Source organism: Podarcis liolepis (genome assembly GCF_965112155.1).
Source record: "Podarcis liolepis genome assembly, chromosome: 6".
NCBI classification, from domain to species: domain Eukaryota; kingdom Metazoa; phylum Chordata; class Lepidosauria; order Squamata; family Lacertidae; genus Podarcis; species Podarcis liolepis.
This window is the reverse complement of record NC_139559.1, coordinates 76,182,706-76,206,963: the sequence shown is the minus strand read 5'-3', so window position 1 is coordinate 76,206,963 and position 24,258 is coordinate 76,182,706. Positions and strand designations below refer to the sequence as shown.

The 24,258-nt window shown below is 44.3% G+C and overlaps 1 protein-coding gene and 1 long non-coding RNA gene across 2 annotated transcripts in view; one reads left to right on the top strand and one right to left on the bottom strand.

Moving 5' to 3' along the window:
* LOC310710274 (uncharacterized protein) overlaps positions 1-24,258 on the bottom strand; it is a 982,430-nt gene that overhangs the window by 556,293 nt on the left and 401,879 nt on the right. The window lies entirely within an intron of this gene.
* LOC310710400 lies at positions 5,731-9,888 on the top strand. Its single transcript, XR_014528038.1, has 3 exons — positions 5,731-5,944; positions 8,383-8,420; positions 9,350-9,888. It is a non-coding gene; the product is annotated as an uncharacterized lncRNA (long non-coding RNA).

Genomic DNA, 24,258 nt, shown 5'->3' with positions numbered 1-24,258 from the left:
CTTTGTGCCAGAAGGCAGTTGGGTAGGGCCCCTCCTTCAGGTGAGAGAGATGGTTAGAAGAACAAAAGCCAGGGTTAAGAGTTTGAGTTGGAGGGGTAAAAGGTTGCAGTCTGGTAAAGGCAGTAAGCTGGAGAGAGGGTCAGAACACGATGTCTGATGTCTGGTTGAATCCTAAGCTGTGGCTATGGGAGAAACAATACCCTATTAGGGTGTTGTTGCTGTTGCTATGATGTGGAGGGGTTCACAACACCCCAATAGGATCAACCTACTTCACACTGCCACACTCTCAGTCTGAATCAGCAATGCCCACTGCTGCTATCATTGTTTGTTTGTTTGTTTGTTTGTTTGTTTGTTTTAATGTGGTAGACCCTATTCACACGAGCGCTCGCATCATGTCCGTTTTGGCCCACAGTTCGGTTTATGCAGTTTTGCAAACGTAGGCTTCAGCTGTGAAGACAGCATGGACATTTCTTTAAAAGAAAAGAAACACGAAGTAGGTTATGCAGTTGATTCTCCCAAACACCCAAAAAGAATTCAAACTGTCCACATTAGGCTTTGACATGTGTGACAATGAAGTCACACTAAATTCGTTGTGCGGACAGAACCCAAATTGCTGAAAATCTTCAGGACCAAAGGCAGAGAAGATACTAAGTGAACTATAAACAACAGATCACTTTATTCCTTTGTTTTTACAGCATCCGGACAATCCTATTCCTCTTTCCTTCTTCCACTGGTAACCTCCAGCAGCAACAGGTTGTGCTATACTAAGGCCTAGGGGCCAGATCCAGCCCAGTCGCCTTGGACCGCAGACAGTCTGGGAATCAGCGTGTTTTTACATGAGTAGAATGTGTCCTTTTATTTAAAATGCATCTCTGGGTTATTTGTGGGGCCTGCCTGTTGTTTTTACATGGGTATAATGTGTGCTTTTATCTAAAATGCATCTCTGGGTTATTTGTGGGGCATAGGAATTCATTCATTCCCCCCCCCCATATAGTCCGGCCCCCCACAGGGTCTGAGAGACAGTGGACTGGCCCCCTGCTGAAAAAGTTTGCTGACCTCTGTGCTATACTGTAGCTTCTGCCTTAGAGCAACAGCTGATAGGATAAGGCATTTTTTTATGGGAGCTCATGGGAGAAACTGCCACAAGGATCGTTATTTTCACTGTAATTGATGAGCATCATTTAAGCATCAATAACCAGCAGAGAGGCAGTTAACTAACAGAATAATATGTTGCCATTCATGGCCTGAGGCTCAGTCCCTGCCATGCAGGGATGGATCTGCTAATGGAGACCATGAAGAGCTGCTGGCAGTCAGACTCCAACATTCCAGAAGAGGGGCTGAAGCATGCCATTAAGCCCTTGGTACCATGGATGCCCCTATTCCCTCTGCCAGTATGGACAGTGATATTATCCAAGGAAAGTGAATAGGAATGCACCAGACTCCCTAGTGCTACCTGCACAACAGCAGGCTCACATAAGAGGAGATGCAGAAGCCTCAGAATTGGGGAGAAAGCACAATACCAAAACCCGTGCTTTGACTCACTGGGCAAAGGGGAAGGTGGAACACTAAGAGACACTGAGCCGATGCACTTTTACCCATCATGCACTGGCTCCAGGGCTTCAATGCTGGTTAAAACAAACCACAGTTTCCCTGTTATGCCTGGAATGAGAAACTGTAGCTTTACTGTCAGTTTACTAACCACATTTTAATCCTGGTTTCAGATCCTGATTAGCCACAGCAGAAGAGGATTTGGGGGAGCACGGATGGTGCAGTCACACTGGTCACTGAGTCTTGGGGCAACGCCAGGGACCCCACAAATATGATTTACAATAGTTTTGCAAGAGGTGGACGGGCGCCGGGTTTTAGCATTGTACAGGACACCGCTGAAATTTGAGACCCCAAGATCCACCACTGGGCAGAGTTTCTAGTGTTGGATTTATTAGGAAATGGATTTGCTTTAACTGAGATCAAAGTGCTAAAACCAGCATATGAGGAAGGAGAGAGGGAAGGCATGAGAAATGAACTTGAAAGGCTAATAGTCATTCCCAGCTTCATATGAAACCAGTATCACTGTATCCGAACTGGCTCAATTATAACTTGTTTATCACACAGTTGCAATAGTAGTTCTAAGAGCTGACTGAGATCAGTGATGCAGTTAGGTAATAGGGGGGATTATTTAGATGGCAATGTGCTTTCCAAAATGTGTACTTCTTCAAAATGTGGTGGCACAACCCTGCTTGAAAGAATGTACACATTTTTTAGTGTAAAAAAAATAAAATTGTGCCTGAATATAAAACGTTTCAGAATCACTGGAGTAGAATATTGCCCATGATATAATTCAATAAGATATAATATCTCTTCTATTAAAAAAGTATTTGAAAAATGGATAAAATATCTTCATGCCCCTAGTCCTGGACATGCATACCAAAAAGTTAAAAAAGAAAGAAAGCTGGCCACAATGTAGCAAACCATGCAAAGTGGATTTAGACAGACATTTTTCAAGTGTTTCTGTACGCCCTGAAGCTGAGACAGCATCATACTCATCAGAGCTCAGCATTTGCTGCCAAATGGATAAACCCAAAGGCATGCAATGCATTTTCTTCCTACACGTCACACCAGACTATAAATTTGTTCGAAATGCACTACAGAAATTGCCTTGGAAACATTTGGCAAAAGACAACAGATTTTAGGCTGCAGTGTGAGAAACGTTTTAGATTCTAAATAAAGCACCGCTTCCCCCCACAGGAGATTTGATTAGGCAGGAAGAATAATTATAAATGGGGGAAAGAGCTGTAATAAAGCCAAATCCCTAAATTAGAAGCACTTCCAAAAATGGAAGGAGAAAAATTGGCTTCTGAAACTTGAACTTCAATGGAATAATCAAGGCCCCTGGAGCAGAGTTAGTCATTCAGGTTGTTATATCCACAAAGAGAAGTGAAAGGCACTCGGAGGGCTTGGTTCATTATTGAGACCTTTCCTTGTGTCTGGTGAACTGTGAAAATGCCTTTGTCCATACTGCAGATGTGCTGGATGCAATAACTGCACTGAATCTGGATCTGTATTTCAAGTTCCAGTGCAATGTGTAGGTGCAGATTGTGCCCTCTTTGGTACACTTCACTATCTTACCCCAAGATCAGTTTAGACACTTCTTGGCCTCCCTCAAAAGAAAGTGCAGGGCCATCCGCAATCACAGTCAAACTGAGATTAAGGTAGAAACTGAATGTGAAAGGAGAATGGGAGAAGAAATCATAGGAGATGGGTAAAAATAGTTTAAGAAGCATGTGGGGGTAGGAAGGGGGAAAATATATAAATGAAAAAGTCTTCTCTACTAAGAACCTTTGGATCAGCAAATTCTGCCTAAAACTAGGAGGCTGAATATCTGTACTTGGCTTGAGGAAAGCTGAGGTATGGAACTCCTTGCCATAAGAAACATGCCATGGCAAAGAATTTCAAAGTTTTCAAAGATGAATTAGACATCAGCAGAAAGTGATGTCAATAATCGCTAGCTGATTATACCAAACTCTACCTCCATGTGCCACCATTTTGTGACAGATTTGCCCCAGCACCACCATTTTGAAACTGGTGGGCGTCGGTAATCTTCAGCTATCTCAGGTGGACCCTGGCAGTAGAAAGTTTGAAGATCTCATGCTTTCGAGATCCTCTTGGAAGGCTGATGCTCTGAACCCCTCCATTGTAGGCTCAGGTTGTATATATGTGTAAATAAACCATATATTATAAAGACATCAGAGTCTCCTTTGTGCCTCATTATTTTCCGAAAGTAAACACAGGCACTTGGTAGGCACCTGAAACTGTCTGGAATCTTGCACTGCTGTGGAGACTGGGGGTGGAGTTTAACAATATTGTTACAGATTTGGGGTAACAGAGTTTGGGGATGCAAGGGCACCCATAATTGCTAAAGTTAGTGAGTGTTAAAACTTATTAAAACGGTAGAATTTAGATAATATTTGGTGCATTGAAAGGAAGATGCAGGCCAGTAGAAAAATACAGGCTAAACTCCCTTTTCAGTCCAGGGTCTCGCTTGGGGATAGTAGCTGTTAAGCATAACAAACAGTGTTGATATCCCATCACAGGAAAATCCTTGAGTCTGTGGCAATGGAGGTTGCCAAGGTTATGTAGAGTGATGACATACGGTTAGAGGAAAATGGTCACCTTTTAAATAGATTTGGAATAGCAAAGGGGCAGGGCAAGCAGACAGAAAGGCAAGGTGTTCTGGGAACAAGAAGAAGGAAGCAGGGAGAATTTCATGCGACAGCTGAAGGTCCGAACCATCTTTGCAGGCTGGCTGAAGGCAGGCTGGGACAGAGACAAGGAGATGCCTTGGAATTAGATGCTGCCCTGCTGTATGGAACAAACCCCTCTTGGGGTGTGGATGCTATCAACTCTGCACTCCCTCCATTGAAAGCTTCCAGTGTAAAATAAACCACATTACTTAAAGTCCCCCCTGCGTCTTAATTCCCAACGGATACACGGCCTGGAACTCCCTGGAATTTTGCTAAAACTCAACAGAGATTGGGGGTGGAGCGCAACCTTCGTAGCAATAGCACACCTTCATTTCAACTGCAGGCAGTTTCATTTTCTCCACAACAGGGCCTGCAATTGTTTAATTGCCTCCTTTAAAAAATGCCTTCCTGAAGCACCGAGCCTTGCCCCAGTGGAATTGTAGTGTCATGAGGAAGGGAAAAAACACACCTCTGGGTCAGATCTCGGCAGGTACAAACCAGCAAAGTGCTGCTCAAAGCGAAAGAGACTTGCCTGTCTGCATTAGCTGAGGCGCTGAAAATTTGCATCCATCTGAGGCAGTTTCCCCTTTTGTTTGCTCTTTCCACTTATACTTCATAACCATTCAGCTTGCAGAAGCTATTTCCATCTGAATGAATCTCTCCGCTTTATCTGAATGGACTACTCTGTTTAACCAGTTGCTTCTCTGAGGGCTCAAACTGTCACAGACATTACGCATACTCTTCAGTCTGAAATGAGACAAGAGATTCCGCGCTCCTCCTCAACAATAGCCCAGATCAGCCTGAACGAGTACTTTAGCTTCTGCTTACAAGTAGGCAGAGGCCATATCAAATAACTCACCGAACAGCCCATCAATAACCCCATTCATACTTTATAATCCCCAAACTTACTTTGTTCAAATCATTGTGCGGAGCTGCCATAACCAGGGGCCATTAGCCACGATCCTGACAAATTGTTTGCCACACAAAAACTCTGGCCACTTGAAAAGATACTATTCACATGGTCTGTGGTGAGCAGACTCTGCTCTCAGACTTGAATATGCAGCTCATGCCCACAGTTTCGCTGGATCATATACTACAGAGAAGCTTGAGGCTGAAACACAACTCAGGACCATGTTTTGGTAATGATACCCTCTCACAAGCAACTGCCTCAGCATTTCAAACACCCTTTGGATCAGCAAGTCCGCTTCAGAATTAAAATTAAAGCTGCAATTATTATAAAGAGGTGTTTCTTACGAAGGTATTGTGTTAGAAGTCACCCGTTCGCCCCTCCACCGGGTGAACTCCCCCCTCAGTCATGTACGAACATGATTCTTTGCTGCTACACATTTTGGTTTCCTGGTGATATTCTCAAAGCTCTATCATTAAAACAACACAGTTAAGTCATCTCATCTCACCCCCAGCTGGAACTTTGGTGTCTCCTGTTGGGCAGGAAATCTGCTAGAAGACTCACCATTGTTCTTCATGCTCAGATGAGTATTTGTAGCATGCTGGAAATGGCCTGCTAGCAGTTTGTGCCAGGGCCTGTCAGGCAGAGTGAGGCAACTGCTTCAAGTGGCAGACATTGGTGAAAGCCCCCCCACCCCAAAACCCGAGCCATTTTCCTGTCTTGGAAATCAGTTGTGCTGCTGGATTGGAACTGGGATTGTTAACTTTAAAACAACAGCCTTGCTGTGTGTGCCAAGGTGAACAGGCCTGGGATTTTCCTTTTGAAAAGGGGGTGTAAGGACCAGTGGTGTAGCGTGGGGGGTGCGGGGGGGCGGCCGCACCGGGCACAACATCTGGGGGTTAGGGTTAGGGGTGCAAATCCACGGGTTAGGGGGCGCAAATTACTTGCCTTGCCCCGGGTGCTGACAACCCACGCTACGCCACTGGTAAGGACAAATAATCAAGCAAAATAGAGGTTCAAAAGCTCTGTTTCCTAACCAGTTTTGCACAGCTAGGGCTTCCTCTCCCTAATGGAAAACTACCCTTGAGAAAGGGAAATTGGAATTTGTAGAGAAGGAGTTATCCTACCTAAGCAGACTACTCACACACTTACTAGGGATGAGGTAATACTCACAGTCAGGAGCCTGGCTGGGGATCCTTGGGGCAAGCAAAAATAGGAGAAAGGTTAGGCGTTGAGAGAAGAAGATGCTGCAGATATGTTGCCTCTTTGGGTTCACTGTGTAACTTTCTCTGAACTGGAACAGAGAGTTATGTGACAGAAAACTATGTACATGTTAGTGGCTTGAAATACAGTGAGGTCATTTCCCTCAACTGCATTTCAAGTTGCTTTCTTATGTTCCTATGCAAACCAGGGTGCAGGGCTGTCTTCGCCTGATACACATTATTTCATAACTGCGCTGAATACTGCAGCTTCTGTTTTCTAATCAGATGGACTGAAGCTGGTTTGAGGGAAAGTGCATCTAGCAGGAGTGTTACTCAAGAAGCTACAGGATACAGATGAATTCTGGCTAACATCATGTGTACTTAAGACATCAGTAGTATGTAAATGGGAATGTGTACAAAGCCTAAGTTGGGTCCATTCATTTTAATGGATCTACTCTGAGGAAAACTTAGTTGAAAATATGCACAGCACCCAAGACTAGTCAAGTTGTTTTGACATCTGAGGCAGATATGGCCACAAGGACCTTTCCTCCTTACTGGCAGTTGTTGTTGTTATCCTTTTTGTAAAGCACTTTGAGGTTTTCTTTTAACTATCAAGTAGTGTGAATTTTTTGAAATGAATAAATATTCTTATTAGCTACCTTTTCATAATACCAAAAATCTGCCTGAAGTGGCCACCTCCCTCTGCCTAATTGGGTGCATCCTTTCATCACACTTCAAGACTCAAATTATGCCCCCCACAAAAAATATGGAAATATTGTGTGATTCAGCCCCACTTATGGAATAAATGCCATAGGTTATATTATACGTGGTGGAGGGGGATTTCAACCTGCTGTTATGAATCTGCTTTGGACTTGCCTGCTTCTTCCTTCCAACCTCTTTCTCTTCCCTGCTCCAATTCCCCCTCTCACTGCCTAGTTTGTGCTAACCATAGTTTGCCGTTACATCCAGATTGGGCAAACTATAGTTTCCACATGCTACAGTTTACATCCAAGCTGCTGTTTGAAGTGAATTTGCAATTCTGGTTTGGATTCAAACTATTGCTCTGGGTTTGAGGGTGGGTCTGAGTGGCCTTTCAGGATGTCTTGTAAGCCAGAGATTTTGAGCATGAAAGGTTCAGGGTTAGGAAGAGTGCAGGAATTGGTTTGGCAAGAACTTTGCCTGGACACGTCCCTGTGCTAACTGATGGTTTTTAGCTCAGCAACTACCTTTGTGAAGGATCCTGAAAGCTGGTGTAATGATTCATATTTTTGCCCTCCGTCTGTTCTCAAGAAAGAGGACAACCTAAGCCCTTACATTTTTAAAATCAGTATCTGAAGAAAAGATCAGGACAAAGGTCAAACAGCTTAGAAGATTTCTTGGGTAACCTTTGGGGGTCTCCCAGCCAGTGTGGTGTAGTGGTTAAGAGCGGTAGACTCATAATCTGGTGTCCACATGCAGCTGCTGGGTGACCTTGGGCTAGTCACACTTCTCTGAAGTCTCTCAGCCCCACTCACCTCACAGAGTGTTTGTTGTGGGGGAGGAAGGGAAAGGAGAATGTTAGCCACTTTGAGACTCCTTCGGGTAGTGACAGTGGCGTAGCGTGGGTTGTCAGCACCCGGGGCAAGGCAAGTAATTTGCGCCCCCTAACCCGTGGATTTGCGCCCCCAACCCTAACCCCCAGATGTTGCGCCCGGTGCGGCCGGCCCCCCCTGCACCCCCCACGCTACGCCACTGGGTAGTGATAAAGCGGGATATCAAATCCAAACTACTACTCCTCCTCTTCTTCTTCTTCTTCTCCTCCCATACCAGTCACAAATGGTTGCATCCCTCCCTCATCCGTTCTTCTCACACCACAAAACCATTCAGCAACATCTGCAGTCTAAAGTTCCCTTAGAATAAATTATTTTAACACCCAGGAATGTATTTCAAAGGCTACTGAATCTTAAGAGGAAAACCTCCCTTTGCCTTTAGGGAACTTTGGAGAGGATTATAGATGACTAAAGCACTGCAAAGAATTGTCTCCTCATTTCAGATGAACCAAGTGCGGTAGCCAGAAGGCAGGAAAGCAAGGTAGGTACAGGACATTCAAGTTACATTACATGCGCAACAAAATCACTCCCTTGCCACATGCCACACCAGTTTGTCTGCTGAGGAACAGAGGAAACAGACTTCTACCTGCTGAGACCGCTTCTCCCAAAGGGTCTTCTTTGTTACTGGCTCTCCCAGAATCGCGAGCAGAGAAAAATATTCAACGTTACCTGCTGCCTCTAACTGGAGACAGCAGGGATTGAAACTGGCAACTTCTGCATACAAGCAAGCATCCGCTCTACCACTGAACTGAGACACCCCCCCCCCATGCACCTTGCCGTGGAACCACCCACACAGCACAGAGAATTCTGTAGAAAGTCCTAAAGGGTCCACTCAGTTTGCAGGGGGCATCAGAGCTTTGTTACACCCCTTCATGGGAGTCTACCCAAGAACAACCAACACTCCCTTGTGGTTCCACTCTTTTGTGGATGATCAGAAGTGGTGTGCAAGTTGTCTTTCTGGAAGAGTTGTCTGCTGTTATGTATCTGCTCCTAGAGGAACCGCAATATGCTCTTGAGGAGCCCCAGGAGCACAGCGTTGAAAATCCACTAACTTACTGGTGAAGGTATGCCTTCCTGTTTCTATTATGTGATCAAAGAGTCCTTGTCTGTCATCTTGAGGAAATGTCCTCCAAGCCTTCCACGACAGGATGCAACCCACTTATAGGCCAGAACATACAAATGCCATGCATAAGACCTACTGCTTTTCAGACCCTTCTGGTATAATTGCCAAGACTGTGCTGTCCTTTGTTGCCTTAGAGTCAAATCTGAGCTCATATATTTTGCACATTCAGCTTCCAGAGCAATGAAGGAAAATGCATGTTGTTTTGTAATATACAAAATGCAGAAAGAACTAGCAAAAATGTTTTTATTACATCACGATAGCAATGAAGTGTTTTCTATTGCCTTCAGAGGCTCGAACCAGAAAAGGCTCCATTTTCTCCCTCCTTAGAGATGAAACAACTGAGCAGAAACTGGACTTAGCTGCCCAGGAAGAGTGAAAAAGCAGAAAGAAATGAAGTTTCCAAAACATAAGAATATGGTACCAAGGATAGGTCCTCATAAAATACTGACTAAAATATTTCCAAATTAGGAGGCAGGCTGTAAAACCTTTATTATCCTAAGATCAATTGCTATTGTTAAGGAAACAACTGGGGTGGTGATACCACCTCTCTATGCATAAAGTCTTAGAATTTTGCATTTGTATTATCCTTGAAGATGCCATAATAAAAGCAAAACCTTCAAGGATCCCCACACTGAGTCAGCAAAGCAGATGTCTGGAAGTCTCAACTGCTACATTGCTTTGAGTACAGTGGTACCTCGGGTTACAGACGCTTCAGGTTACAGACGCTTCAGGTTACAGACTCCGCTATCCCAGAAATAGTACCTCGAGTTAAGAACTTTGCTTCAGGATGAGAACAGAAATCGCATGGTGGCAGTGGGAGGCCCCATTAGCTAAAGTGGTATCTCAGGTGAAGAACAGTTTCAGGTTAAGAATGGACCTCCAGAACGAATAAAGTTCTTAACCTGAGGTACCACTGTATCTGTAAAGTTACAAATTACTGTTATGGTACAATATAACTCTACCTCACCATGTTCAGTAAAGATCAAATCCCCCCAAAAGATAAATATGTCAGGGAACCTGAATACCACCATACAGTATGAAAGGTCCATGCAAAATTCCAGGAGCCTAGGGTCTAACCTTGTCTCTTGAATCTAAGCAAGGTGTCATCTTGACAAACTACGGTAACTGCTTTGTTTCAAATGGCTTGCATTTTACAAGCTGGTAGAAGGTTTTCCATGGAGTGTTCTTGCTAGTGCTAGTTTCCTCTGAACTATGAAAAGATCTCAGAAGCTATCCATGATCTCATGCTTCCTGGAATTTTCCTAAATACATAGGAAAGTACACAGTGGCTCTTGTAACTTCATAGCAAGGAGAAAGACCGAACAAAAGAAATGCCCATCTCTTGATGAAGCAACACTGTAAGAAGTACACATAGTTCGAGCATGAAGGTTGCAATAGTGCACAGTCAGGATGGGGAACCAGTGGCTCACCAGATGTTGTTGGACTCCGACTCCCATCAGACCCAGCCAGAATGTAAAATGGTCAGAGGTTATAGGAGCTGTAGTCCTATAACATCTGGAATACCACAGCTTTTCTATCCCTGGCAGTGAGTCCCATTGAACTCAATGGGGCTTGCTTCTGAGGAAGCATGTATCGGATTGCATTGTAGATTTCTTAGGCACATACTGGGAAAGCATCTTAAAGATACACCTAAAGTTGTTAAAAACAAAGGTCCGTATAGCTAAAGCCATGGTTTTCCCAGTAGTGATGTATGGAAGTGAGAGCTGGACCATAAAGAAGGCTGATCACCGAAGAATTGATGCTTTTGAATTATGGTGCTGGAGGAGACTCTTGAGAGTCCCATGGACTGCAAGAAGATCAAACCTCTCCATTCTTAAGGAAATCAGCCCTGAGTGCTCACTGGAAGGACAGACTGTGAAGCTGAGGCTCCAATACTTTGACCACCTCATGAGAAGAGAAGACTCCCTGGAAAAGACCCTGATGTTGGGAAAGATGGAGGGCACAAGGAGAAGGGGACGACAGAGGACGAGATGGTTGGACAGTGTTCTCGAAGCTACAAACATGAGTCTGACCAAACTGCGGGAGGCAGTGGAAGACAGGAGTGCCTGGTGTGCTCTGGTCCATGGGGTCATGAAGAGTCGGACACGACTAAACGACTAAACCACAACAACAAAGTTGTTAAGTAGCAATGTGACAACATGTGTTTGCAAATACATGTGTCGTACAAGTGCACTTGTCAAGGAGCACTGGGTTACTTGGTGGCAAACCCACACTTGTCTCTGTATAATGTTTGCAATGGCCCTAAATTCCCTTGTTCTTACATGGTTGACATGCACAGTTATGCACAAACAGGGCCGGCCCACCCATGAGGCAAGGCAAGGTGACCACCTCAGGTGGCAGGATCCACAGGAGCAGCAGATCTGGCATCCAAGAAATGCAGATCTACCAAGGAATGCATATCTTTAGATCTGCCACTGCCTCAGCAGCTGCCCTCCCAATGGTACCTCTAAAACCATCTCTCGGATAATAGAAGACATTGCTCATCTCCTCCCACCCTTGTTCCTGATGTAGATCTTCACTCACTCCTTCTTCCCTGGCAGGGGGCATTTTGTGGTTCGCCTCAGGTGCCAAACTGTCTTACATCAGCCCTGGGCACAAACTATCCCTACTGTTTGTGCAGATAGACAGTATTGCAGATAGAAGCATAGTGGGTGCTTTTCAGATCAAAACTTAAGAACTTCTGATTCTGTCACCCAGTTCAGACCCATTCTTCACTGTTCCCACTCACTCCTCTTAGCTAATTAAATGGTGAAGCTATCATGATAAATTGCTAAATAAGCTTTGTCCAGGAAATGTACATTTGCTAGATTGGTCTTTCACTCCTGGTTGCTTGAATCAAATGAGATTAGACATATTTAGGAAAGCAGCACTAATCTGATCACTATTTCAGCATAAAGAGCAACCAGCCTTCAGCAAAAGCAGATGGTTAGGGTGTTGTACAAGTTGCTGTACAATTTTATTTCCTTTAAAAATTTATTCATTTGCAGTATTTATATTGGACACCCAGCAACATAGTTATCTTGTCTGCTCACAACTTCTTTTTAAGGACTTCTTATAGAGGGTCAAATCATACATTGTTTACATTCCGACTTCTTCTGGTGTCTATAATTCTGTGTTCACAATGCAAAGTGCAAGTAGATAAATAGGTACCGCTCTAGCGGGATGGTAAACGGCGTTTCCGTGTGCTGCTCTGGTTCGCCAGAAGCGGCTTAGTCATGCTAGCCACATGACCCGGAAGCTGCACGCCCGCTCCCTCGGCCAATAAAGTGAGATGAGCGCCACAACCCCAGAGTCGGCCACGACTGGACCTAATGGTCAGGGGTCCCTATACCTTTACTAATGCAAGAACAAAAGCAAAAAATCCAACTATTTTTTTCCTTAAAAACAAAGCCGTATAGAAATGAAACAAATAATAATAACAAACTATAGTAAATAATGTGTGGGATGAGAGTTTTCATATTCTCTGCTGTTTCACGGTACACCACGCTGCACATTTTCTACAGAAAAGTGATCCAAGCATTTTCATTTTTAAAAAATAACTAAAATATGGTGCAAAGAAGATGGATGTATAGGACAAGATCACTTCAGGCCCTTGACCATTTTAGATACTTCTTTGTTCAGACTTTCCCTCACCAGATGATTGGAGCTGATGAGGATTTTCCTAGCTTAATAGAAACTGAGTAACACGGCTGAAGTGCAATCGGCAAAATCTTGTTATGAACAATAAGGTGTTTTTGAAAGCTGGTGGTTTGCCAATGCCGAGATTAGTCTTCTAGTAATAAAAATAGCTTGGAAACTAATGATAATTTTATATATATATAAAAAGCTTACTATTGTTTTCCCCACACACATTTTAAACCCTACCTTTCAAAGTTCCCCACAGCTGACCTAAACTATTGTTTGGTCTTTTTCCCAGGAAAGTGAGCGTGGCATGGGGTGGCTGATTAACTCTGACTCAGCCATTTCTGTACTTCCCATGAACCGCTTACCACAGAAGGTGTAGGTCTGTTTACATATGATTTACTGTATATTAATGTGCAAAATAGCCACCAGATGATCTACCAGCTTCAAGAAAATGAAATGCAAATGAAATCTGAATGTAACACAGCCATGCAATTTAGAAGCAGCTTCTCTTCCTAAACTGTACTCCAGCACTGACCATATTTGCCAATCCTAGCCCTAGGACAAAAGGTGAGGTTTCTGCTGGGAATACACTTAATAAACCTACTTCCTTCAAGCCTATGCTGCACTTCAGCCCCCTCTTGTGGTACCTAGCATTCATTGCCATTCTCTGTGCTTTGAGGAGTAATAATAAATTTAATAATGAATTTTATTTATATCCCGCCCTCCCCAGCCGAAGCCGGGCTCAGGGTGGCTAACAACAATAAAACAGTACAAAAGTACAGCACAAACAACACTCTAAAATCATTCATTATAAAATTAATTCAAATCAAGCTACTGGCAACCATTGGGCCAGAGCTCTGCGAAGATTGCCGAGGGAGGGAGTCAGGCTGTGCCCTGGCCAAAGGCCTGGTGGAACAGCTCTGTCTTGCAGGCCCTGCGGAAAGATGTCAAGTCCCGCAGGGCCCTAGTCTCTTGTGACAGAGTGTTCCACCAGATCGGAGCCACAGCTGAAAAAGCCCTGGCTCTAGTTGAGGCCAGCCTAACTTCTCTGTGGCCTGGGACCTTCAAGATGTTTTTATTTGAAGACTGTAAGTTTCTCTGTAAGGCATACCAGGAGAGGCGGTCCCGTAGGTACGAGGGTCCTAGGCCGTATAGGGCTTTAAAGGTTAAAACCAGCACCTTAAACCTGATCCTGTACTCCACCGGGAGCCAGTGCAGCTGGTATAGCACCGGGTGAATGTGATCTCGCAGCGAAGACCCCATAAGGAGTCTCGCTGCAGCATTCTGCACCCACTGGAGTTTCTGGGTCAGTCTCAAGGGCAGCCCCACGTAGAGCGAGTTACAATAATCCAGTCTGGAGGTGACCGTCGCGTGGATCACAGTGGCAAGGTCAGGGCGAGAGAGGTAAGGAGCCAACTGCTTAGCTTGGCGGAGATGGAAAAATGCCGCCTTTGTTATAGCTGCAATCTGCGCCTCCATGGAAAGGGAGGTGTCGAAGATTACACCCAAACTCTTAACGGATGGTGCTGGAACTAATTGCGCCCCCGCAAGAGATGGGAGTTGCCCCCCCAATCCCATATCGTCCCGTCCCAGCCACAGGACCTCTGTCTTCGAAGGATTTAGCTTCAACCGGCTCCCACGTAACCATCTAGCCACAGCTTCCAAGCATCTGGTCAGTGTGTCTGGGGCCGAGTCAGGATGGCCATCCATCAACAGACAGAGTTGGGTGTCATACTGAAGGCAACCCAGCCCAAAACTCCGGACAAGCTGGGCGAGGGGGCGCATAAAGATGTTGAAAAGCATCGGGGAGAGTATCGCACCCTGAGGTACTCCACACACCAAGGAGTGGCACGATGACAATTCCCCCCCAAGCGCCACCCTCTGTCCCCGTAAGGTTAGTGTTGTGGTGAAGGACTAATTTTTCAGAGAACAATGATGTGTGCAAGGACAGAGCAATACCTTTAAGAGAGATTATCCAAGCTCACAGATTCAATATTAAAATCTTTCCACTGGTAATAATAATAATAATAATCATCATCATCATCCCTCTTCACTGAGGAACGGACCTAACTCCATGGAATAAAACAAGTTGTGTGCAAGAGTTGCACCGAATTCAGTAGATGACGGGAAAGAACTTTGCTTAAGACTTTGGAGAGCAGTTTCAGGTGCTCTTTGGGTCTTACATTTATCATGCAACACTAGCAAGAAATAACTTACATGCACATTCCTGTTCCTGTGATTTGTTTCCTTTAGTAATACATATTTACTAACCCTATCTCAATTTTGCCTACACAGTAATCCAGATGACAAGGAAGTAATTCATGAATGCAATAATTTATATGTTTTCTTCCTTTCTGTTGCCGAAGGCAAGAAGGAATTCTAGTTAGCAGAATCATGTGAGGTACTTATCTAAGCCATAATGCTGTCAAAATAGTGAGGGAAAAGACATTGCACCACTTCATAATGCCAGTGTCCATATTAACACTTCCTATCATCTTCCAACCATCTCAAATTATGTACTTTAGTATGTACAGTTTTCTTATTCCGTACTCTTTTCATTGCAACTCTGTTGTGAGAAAGTTTAAATATATACATCTAAATGTAAGTAAATGAAGTCAACTAATCCATACATTTCTAGGGTTTGCTGATCAGAAGGTCAGTGGTTTGAATCCCCGTGACAGGGTGAGCTCCCATTGCTTGGTCCCAGCTCCTGCCCACCTAGCAGTTCGAAAGCATGTCAAAGTGCAAGTAGATAAATAGGTACTGCTCCGGTGGGAAGGTAAACAGCGTTTCCGTGTGCTGCTCTGGTTGGCCAGAAGCAGATTAGTCATGCTGGCCACATGACCAGGAAGCTGTCTGTGGACAAACACCGGCTCCCTCGGCCAGTAAAGCGAGATGAGCGCCGCAACCCCAGAGTCGTCCATGACTGGACTTAACGGTCAGGGGGTCCCTTTACCTTTACCTAATCCATACATTTCTTTTTTTAAGTTTCCCACTCACTCCTTCAATCACAGTAAATCATTTCGTGATTTTATTATGATTAAAAGTTGTATTTAAATGCTAAAACACAGCAGTTTTGTGTTTGCAGGAACAAGGTACAGCATATTAAAATTGTTGCTATACTCTAGACAACCTCCCAAAGAGCACAACGTACATAAGATAATAAAGCACCAAGTTAGGACTTGCTATTTAAACAGGCGTGAAATAGCCTATTTTATTTTCAAATGCAGAATAAATGTCTTAGCTGACACTCCTTAAAGCAGCATTTTAAATCTCTCGCATTTTAAATCTCTCACAGACAATGTAGCTCAGCAAAAAAATCCTCTCGATATGCACCAAACAATAATTAGCCCATTCATAATATTTTATAACCCAGAGACTATTGCATTAAGTATTAATAGAAAAGAACACACAACCGTTCTTCCTGCTCAATCGGCTATCATTTCCCACTGATATATCCTTGTAACTGAAATGTCCTCTTGTTGAAAGACATACCTTGAAAAGTCCTTCCCAACCAACAAAAGATCAGACCTACTCAAATGCCAACAACTTGTGAATCATACTGTGAGGGCTGAATTCTGAAAAATATTCCCCATTCCAAGCAAATTTAGAGATTTATTTACATCTTAAGAAATACTTCAATGCATAATTTAAAACACCATTGCTGTCTTTCTGCTATGCTGTAGTACATCTAATACAGCCTTGATTATGTATCAGTTGGGTCATGTTGAACTAATAATTCCTGCCAGGAGTGGAGGGAGAAACCTAAATGCATAAAAATTCATATAATATATAATGCAGAAATGAGTAAGTGCCAATAAGAGCCTGATCCTATATGCCGGTGATGGGGAACCTGTAGCCCTCCAGATATTGCTGAACTACAACTCGCATCAGCCCTAGCTACACGGCCAATGCTCATGGGTTGGACTCCCACAATATCTGTAGAGACCCAGATTCCTTATCCCTGCTATACATGTTGACTTAGAGATAAGTCCCACTGAATTCATTGGAATTTATTCCCAAGTAAATGTGCATAGGCTGGCAGCTATGTGTCCTTATCTTATTGTATACTTGGAAATAAGGTCTTCTGGATAGCTCAGTTGGTTAGAGCATAGTGCTAATCATGCCAAGGTTGCAGGTTCAATCCCCATATGGGACAGCTGCATATTCCTGCATTGCAGGGGGCTGGACTAGATGATCAACAGGGTCCCTTCCAACAATTCTATGACTCTAAGTCCCAACTTATTACCAAATGCCAGAAGCCCTGCTGTGCTCTCTGGTTCAATGCCAGATTAGATGCTGGCGTGACAGATGTGCCGGCAGAACTCTGCTGTTCTGCTGACAGAACCATTCTGCCTCTGCAGCAGCCAAAATAAGGCAGAGATGGGGGTTCAGATAGGGCAACAGGGGGGGAGCATATTCCTATACACCTTTCAGGCTACATCTACATTGCAGAACATTCTTCTAGACACAGACCCTGGTGCAAGAAACCTCACTTCAATGGGAGATTTAAGAGAGAAAAGCTTGTCCCACTTCAGTGCGAAGGTCTATAAAAAAATTAAAGAACTGTCTCCATGACCAAATGTCTCCTCTTGGTTTACAGATTCATCTGTAACTTTTAACAAATCAGAAAGTCAAGGAACACATGCAACCTCTCTCCTATGCATGTCTTCTCAGAAGACATTTTATAACCACTGGAGAATCCTAGATAGCTAAAATCTCCTCAAAAATAGATGGATGACCTGATGAAGTAGTCTATATTTGCAGGCATGCTTTCATAATATGGTTAATTAATATGTTACAACAATGAATGTCAACAGCAGATAATGCAAGTAATTCCTGCCACTCACATACCTGTTCCTATACCCTTGAAACTGAAATATCCTCTTGTTGAAAGACATATACTGAAAAGTCCTTCAATCATTCATCTTGACATTCCAAGTCAAAATTGGTTTATGTTTTGAAATTCACATTTTTCTCATCTGTTGGACATACTCCAGTGAATAGTGACAATCACCTTCAGGCTAAGATCCACATTCATATTAGCACTATACCTTTATTAGCACAACCAAAATGTCACAAATTATTGTACTGTACAAGTTCTCCTTAATTCTTCATCAGGCTAAATGTAAACAAAGCAGGGGGTGGAGAGACAGAAAAATTCGCCAGTAGTGTAACCATATCTGCCTGCATTCATCTTATGACAGAGTGCTGGAGGAGATAGGGGACCTTCAAATAAGGTTTTGTTAGACACTATACAGGTTTCAGAATGCACGAAGCATGGAGATGCTTTCAGACTGTTGCTATACTGGCAAATGAAGATCCCACAATTAAAGCTGATTTGCTGCTTTTTAGCAACAAACTTTTTGTGATGCAGGCATTGATAGGAAAATGCATTGCAAAGTGTGGGATAACATTTGCTTGATGCAACAGTCATCTAATCACCCCCCAAGCAAATTTAGAATCGCTGATAATCTGGAAGCAACAATTGTGGGAAGAAAAACAAACTGACAATGGCAGTTCCCCCATCTCTGGAAATACAAAACCTAACTCTTACACAGTCCATTTCCATCCTTAGGTGAAACACACCAGTACCTCATTGGGTGAAAAACAAATTAAACAGAAGCTTTATATTAGATGGTATGCAGATTAATTTTAGATAATGTGTTTTGTTTTATTTTTTAAGTAATTAGAATGAAATTGAGTAGCTTTACCTAGCAGTTTGAGGGACTGTTCCCTCAGGAGAACAAAGTTTCATCTTCAGGTAGTGCAAGACTCTATTCTTCCCATTTAGAATCACCAATGTGTCTCTGAGATTTGGGACATTCACAACAATGTCTGGGACTGCTGACATTCACCAAATTTTAGGCACTGATATATTCTGCAACGAACTCTGCCCTTCGCAAAATACTTTTGGTTATTTAATCAACATCCATTGCTTGCTAATATTTCTTTTTCTAAAAAGTCCAAAGGAACAATGTGAGACTTTATTTCAGTGTAATGTTAGAATGTAGGACTATGCCATGCTTTTAGAGCATAAGAACGAAAGTGGCCAATTCACTTCACAGAAAGAGGCCTTTGTTTGGGTGCCATCTGCAGAGAGAGCCTTTGAAGTTCTGTTTTTGAGCTTCCCCACATTGTTGCTTCCTCAGAGTGATGAGTTTGAGGGAAATTCTGATATATGTCATCCTATCAGGGAGAAAGTAACCGAGAGGTTTATACTGCAGAAGGGTAATCAGTCACAAACGCAATTGTTGTGTAATGGAGATTGGAATGAATGCCCCAATAGGTGAGAGACATAGTTTTTTCTTAATCTGAAAACTGACTGTAAAAGGGACATTTACAGTGGTACCTCAGGTTAAGAGCTTACTTTGTTCTGGAGGTCCGTTCTTAACCTGAAACTGTTCTTAACCTGAGGTACCACTTTAGCTAAGGGGGCCTCCTGCTGCTGCACCACCGCCACGCGATTTCTGTTCTCATCCTGAAGCAAAGTTCTTAACCCGAGGTACTATTTATGGGTCAGCAGAGTCTGTAACCTGAAGCATCTGTAACCTGAAGCGTCTGTGACCCAAGGTACCACTGTATATTCTAAACTAAGGTCCATATGCAACACTGCAGTTCTGCTGCTACAAGGGACTTCTTGTGAACAACAGAACTTCCTCTCCCTCTCCTGTTGCCTCCAGTCCCCCTGCACCCTCTCAAAATCAGCTTTGGAAGGTTGAGAGATTCTCCGGAGCAGATTCTGGGTGTGTGTAGTGGAAGCTGTCTGTGGACAAACGCTGGCTCCCTCGGCCAGTAAAGTGAGATGAGTGCCACAATCCCATAGTCATTCGCAACTGGACTTAACTGTCAGGGGTCCCTTGACCTTTTTTAGTGGGAGCCACCATAGCTGCTAGAGGGCTGTAAAAATTTGTGTCCCTGGCTTTTTAGACTTGTCTACCCCTATACTATCTGAAACCAAAAGGGGTGCATTGGTTGATAGTTGTGATTCCCACCCCCAGCTCTCCTACCACACTATTTGAGCAACTATTTGGTTCTTCATATACAGCTCTATTATCACTAGCACCAACTAGTGAAATTAACTGTAACTGCACTTCTTACAAATACCAGAGTCCATGTATTACACTACAGCAGGCTTCCTCAAACTCGGCCCTCCAGATGTTTTTGGCCTACAACTCCCATGATCCCTAGCTAGCAGGACCAGTGGTCAGGAATGATGGGAATTGTAGTCTCAAAGCACCTGGAGGGCCGAGTTTGAGGAAGCCTGCACTAGAGACTATAGGAATAGTATTGCATCCTAAATTGTATTAATGATTCAGCACTACCATCAAGAGAATGTTTTAACCGCAACATACATTCCTTTTTTAAAAAAAAGTTTTAAATTTTCATACTATTTTCTGCATTTATAGAGTCTCTCCTGTCCTTGGTCTTTTATCAAGTGTGCCAGTTTAAGCATAGAAAGGACATTTCTTCTTAATTGGAGGAAACATTCTTGCATAAAAGTTGCTCATTTTAAAAACAATCCTTCTTGGGACCTAGATTATTTGGAAACGTAAACATTGGCAAGCATCCAAACCACAATTATTCTAATATAGTAGTAGTGTTAACTGGAGGAAGTAGAAACAGGCAGTAGAATCAGTGCAGAGAGATCTCTGGGATGATTTGTATGATCCTGCCTGAACAGACTGACAAGGGATGCGCCGATGGTGTGCACATTCCACACCGTCACCACACCACCTTGAACTTCACACCTCTTCCATGTGATTCCATTATGCCAGTGGTTTTCAACCAGGGTGCTGTGGCACCCTGGGGTGCCTTGAATGATGATCAGGGGTGCTGCGGGCAACCCTGGTCTCTGTCCCTCTTTCCTTCCCTCCCTTCCTCTGATGCCCCCTCATATCTCTGCCTCCCAAAGGCTTGCAAAGCTGTTTGTTGCTGCAGCCCTGGCTACAAGCTCCCCAGGCGAATGGACCCTCTGGGGCTGGCCAGGAGGGTGCTTCCCAGGCCCCTGCAGCCAAGGGGTGACATAACTCCTGAGCCCCACAGGAGTGTCGCAGAAAGAATGTAGTTGGTCAAGGGAGCTGTGGACCCAAAAAGGTTGAAAACCTCTGCATTATGCAAACATTGCTGTGGGATCCAACAATGAGGAAGCAACAAGCGCTCTGCCCTGGCAATGGGCAACTGGCTGGCACCTCTTTTTTCCAGCAATCACAGGCTCAGTGCACTTTGAGCAATGAATGCCTTGGATCTGTTATTGTTTCAAATGATTGCTGCTGCTCCTGGTGCTATCTTGCTACTTGTAGTAAAGCACCCATCTGCAAACTTTTGTTTTGAGAATAGTGAATGCAAGCAACTGAAACTTTAATTTATAGAAAACAACACAATTCTTATCTCATCGATATGACTGTGTTTTCTTAGGTTTAGTCACATTGCTCAGACATCTGCCTAGCCTGAGCATCCTGTTTACATTAGCAACTAGGCAGTTCTAATAACAGAAATCCCTGCTGGATAATTCCAGGTGCTGTGTGTGTGTTTCATATTCTCATTTTGCAAAGAGAGGCATTGTGTTGTTGTCAGCTGGGAAATCAATTTCGTCACACTTAACCTGCTAGCAGAACTGAATGCGGCTTGAATATTTGTTTTTATTTATACCAAGTTGTATTTGCATCAATAGCCTATGGGGCTACGTTTGGCTTTTACGATCACAGGGATGATTGCAATTGAAGCTGCCTAGGATGTATGGATGATGTTACACAAAGCAGGGACTGAGCGGGTTCAAGGGAAAGTGGAAACAGGCTGTACGATAGACAGAATTCAAATGTGAACCCATGTGAACCCATTTGCATTGCTATATGCATGTGGCAAGAAATGGTGACATCTGCTGAATTTCTGCCAGGCAGTGGTTAATTGCACAGGGCCATTCGGGGCTGGGGCAAAAGTGCCTCCTCCTATTGGCCAGCGAAGGAACATCTGTGTGCACCCCACCAGTGGGCTAGTCAAGAGGGAAGGAGGAAGAGGAAGGCAGGAAAGCACTGCCAGAGCCATGTGCCTGGTCTAGAGCACCTCGCTGCAAGGACAGGAGGGCGGGGCAACACAGCGGTGCTCCAAGCTTCACGTTTCTCTGCCTTATCTCTGCTCCCATTTCAGGGCTAGTTTGCAAGGACAGACTCCCTTGATTAGACACTAGCTGGCAAAGGCACTGAACGCTGCCCAGTCCACCAGAGAGGCACAACACTTGCCCTGCCCTGGGCACTGGCAACCCACGCTACGCCCCTGGAGGTGGCAATTACTCCCCAGGGTTTTTAGCCAGGGAAATTCCTAGCCCTACTTGGAGCTGTCAGGGATTTAGCCAGGGACCTTCTGCATGCAAAGCTGATGCTCTGTCACTAAGAATCCCTCGTCAACAAAAAAGACCGTGCTGTGGCACTGAGTCTTATACAAGTGGTGTTTTTCAGGGAGGTGGAGGCAGGAAGAGCAAAGCTTAGAATTCGTTTCATGTGAGGTGGGCGGGCTGGAAGAAAGCACAAGGACAGAGTGGGAGAGACACACAAAGGAGGCATTGAAATATATGTTGGCAAACAAAGACAGCAAAGAGGAATACATTAGGTGACAAGTTCACATAAAAAGTGCAATTTAAATGCTAAGTGTTGTTATGAGTTTGCGGGTGCCAAACCAATATAAATTCCTGCACCCAGTAAAGTGTTGGAATCTAATCAAGGCTTGGGGTGTTAAACTGGGTGCCCGACACCTAATCCCTGGACTCAGCAAGTGTTAAAAGCTAATCAAGGCAGGCTGGCTTATTGTGTTCAGGTAATCGTTTGGGTTTGACCGAACTGCAGGAGGCAGTGGAAGACAGGAGTGCCTGGCGTGCTCTGGTCCATGGGGTCACGAAGAGTCGGACACGACTAAATGACTAAACAACAACGATCGCTTGGGTGATGGGCCATTAAGGAAAGACAAGGTGATGAGCCATTAAGAAAGCAAAGGCAAGGGGGCTCTGTGTGAGACGGCAAATGGGTGCAGCCTCCACTCGCAGACAGCAAGAAGGACAAAAGCCCGACTTTTGAAAGTGTTGTGGGTGATCTAGAAGTAAAGCTGCAGGCTGAAAACCAGAGGGGCAGAGCACAATGTTTGAATCCAAGGCCATGGCTATGGGAGAAACAAGACCCTCTTGGGGTGCTAATGCTGTGAACCCCTCCATAGTAGGCTCATGTTGTATATATGCGCAAATAAATCACATACCCTAAAGGCAGCACAGTCTTTCCAGAAGGAAACAAGAACTATAAGTTAGCGCCTGGAAACCCTGGAATCTCGCACTGCTTAGATATTGAGGTGGTGTGCAGTATGAGCAATCACATCAGTGAATGAGCAGAACCCACTTCCACCCCACCCCCCGTGGGGAATCTCTCATCAACTGCAACCCCTCAAACCGTCTACCCCCAGGTCACTCCTGAGGGCTGGGAGGACCCTAAGGGATGGCTTTTCATGGGCAACTCCTCATGAGCCTCACATTTATGAACATTGCACAAAGAACACGGGACACAGACTTTCCCATTTACCTCCAAGTTTGTGACAACCTGACTTGTGGCTATTTTCTAGAGTCCCCCCTTGCTGTCCATGTCTTTGCTTTCTGGCCACCTTTTAAGCTGGCAGGGGAAAGCTTCTTTCTCAGAATTCCTGAGGCAGGTCTTCCTAGCCCCTCGCCTTTTCATATTTACCACAATAATAACATTGTCCTTTGCAGCACAATCCTACAAGGGGGAAACTCCAAAGAAAGCTCCATGAATTTGGTGGGGCTTATTACTAAGCAAGTCTGCAAAGAATGGCAGCCTTTTATCTATTCAAACTGTCAACACAGGTTAAAAATTTCAGCAATGCCCTACCCTAACATTTTGGGTGGTTGATTTCCTGTTGTAGCTTTTTCTTCAAGCCCCCCAAAGATTTCAGCCATTGTCTCTGGCTGCTGCCCCTAACATCTAGAACTCCCTTTCAGAACAACATGCAATGCTCCTTGCCATCTCTAAAATCCATTTCCCAAAGCCTCCTTCTCCATTAATTCCTTAGGGTATGTACACGTAAGTGGCTTTGAAATGCAACAAGGCCGTTTCCATCTCCCCCGCCATGTTTCAAGTTGTGTTTTAGGCTGCTGTGCGTACCATTACCTGATCTATTTCCCCATGCTCGCAGCCCTGCCAACCCCTATTTGGCGAAACTGTCGTCTGCGCATGCGTAATTTGCACATGTGCAATGGACGTCTAACAGGTAAACAACCCAGCTGAACCATGGTTTATGTTTTTGAACTGGGTGGAAGCTGCTTTAAGGGAAAGCACATCACAAAGCAGCATTTCCCAAGATGCTGAAGGACACAGATGGTCTGTGGCTAAGGTCATGCCTTCTCAGCTTCAGATACGGGTGGTGGGAGCCCGCTGGAGCCAGGGTAAGTGGTAACATGTACACAGCCTCAGTCTGTGAACAGTACCTGCTCATTTCCTATGGTATGGCTCTCCCTCCTTCCTCTGCTATCTCCCCTCGTGTCTAAATTTAGATTGCC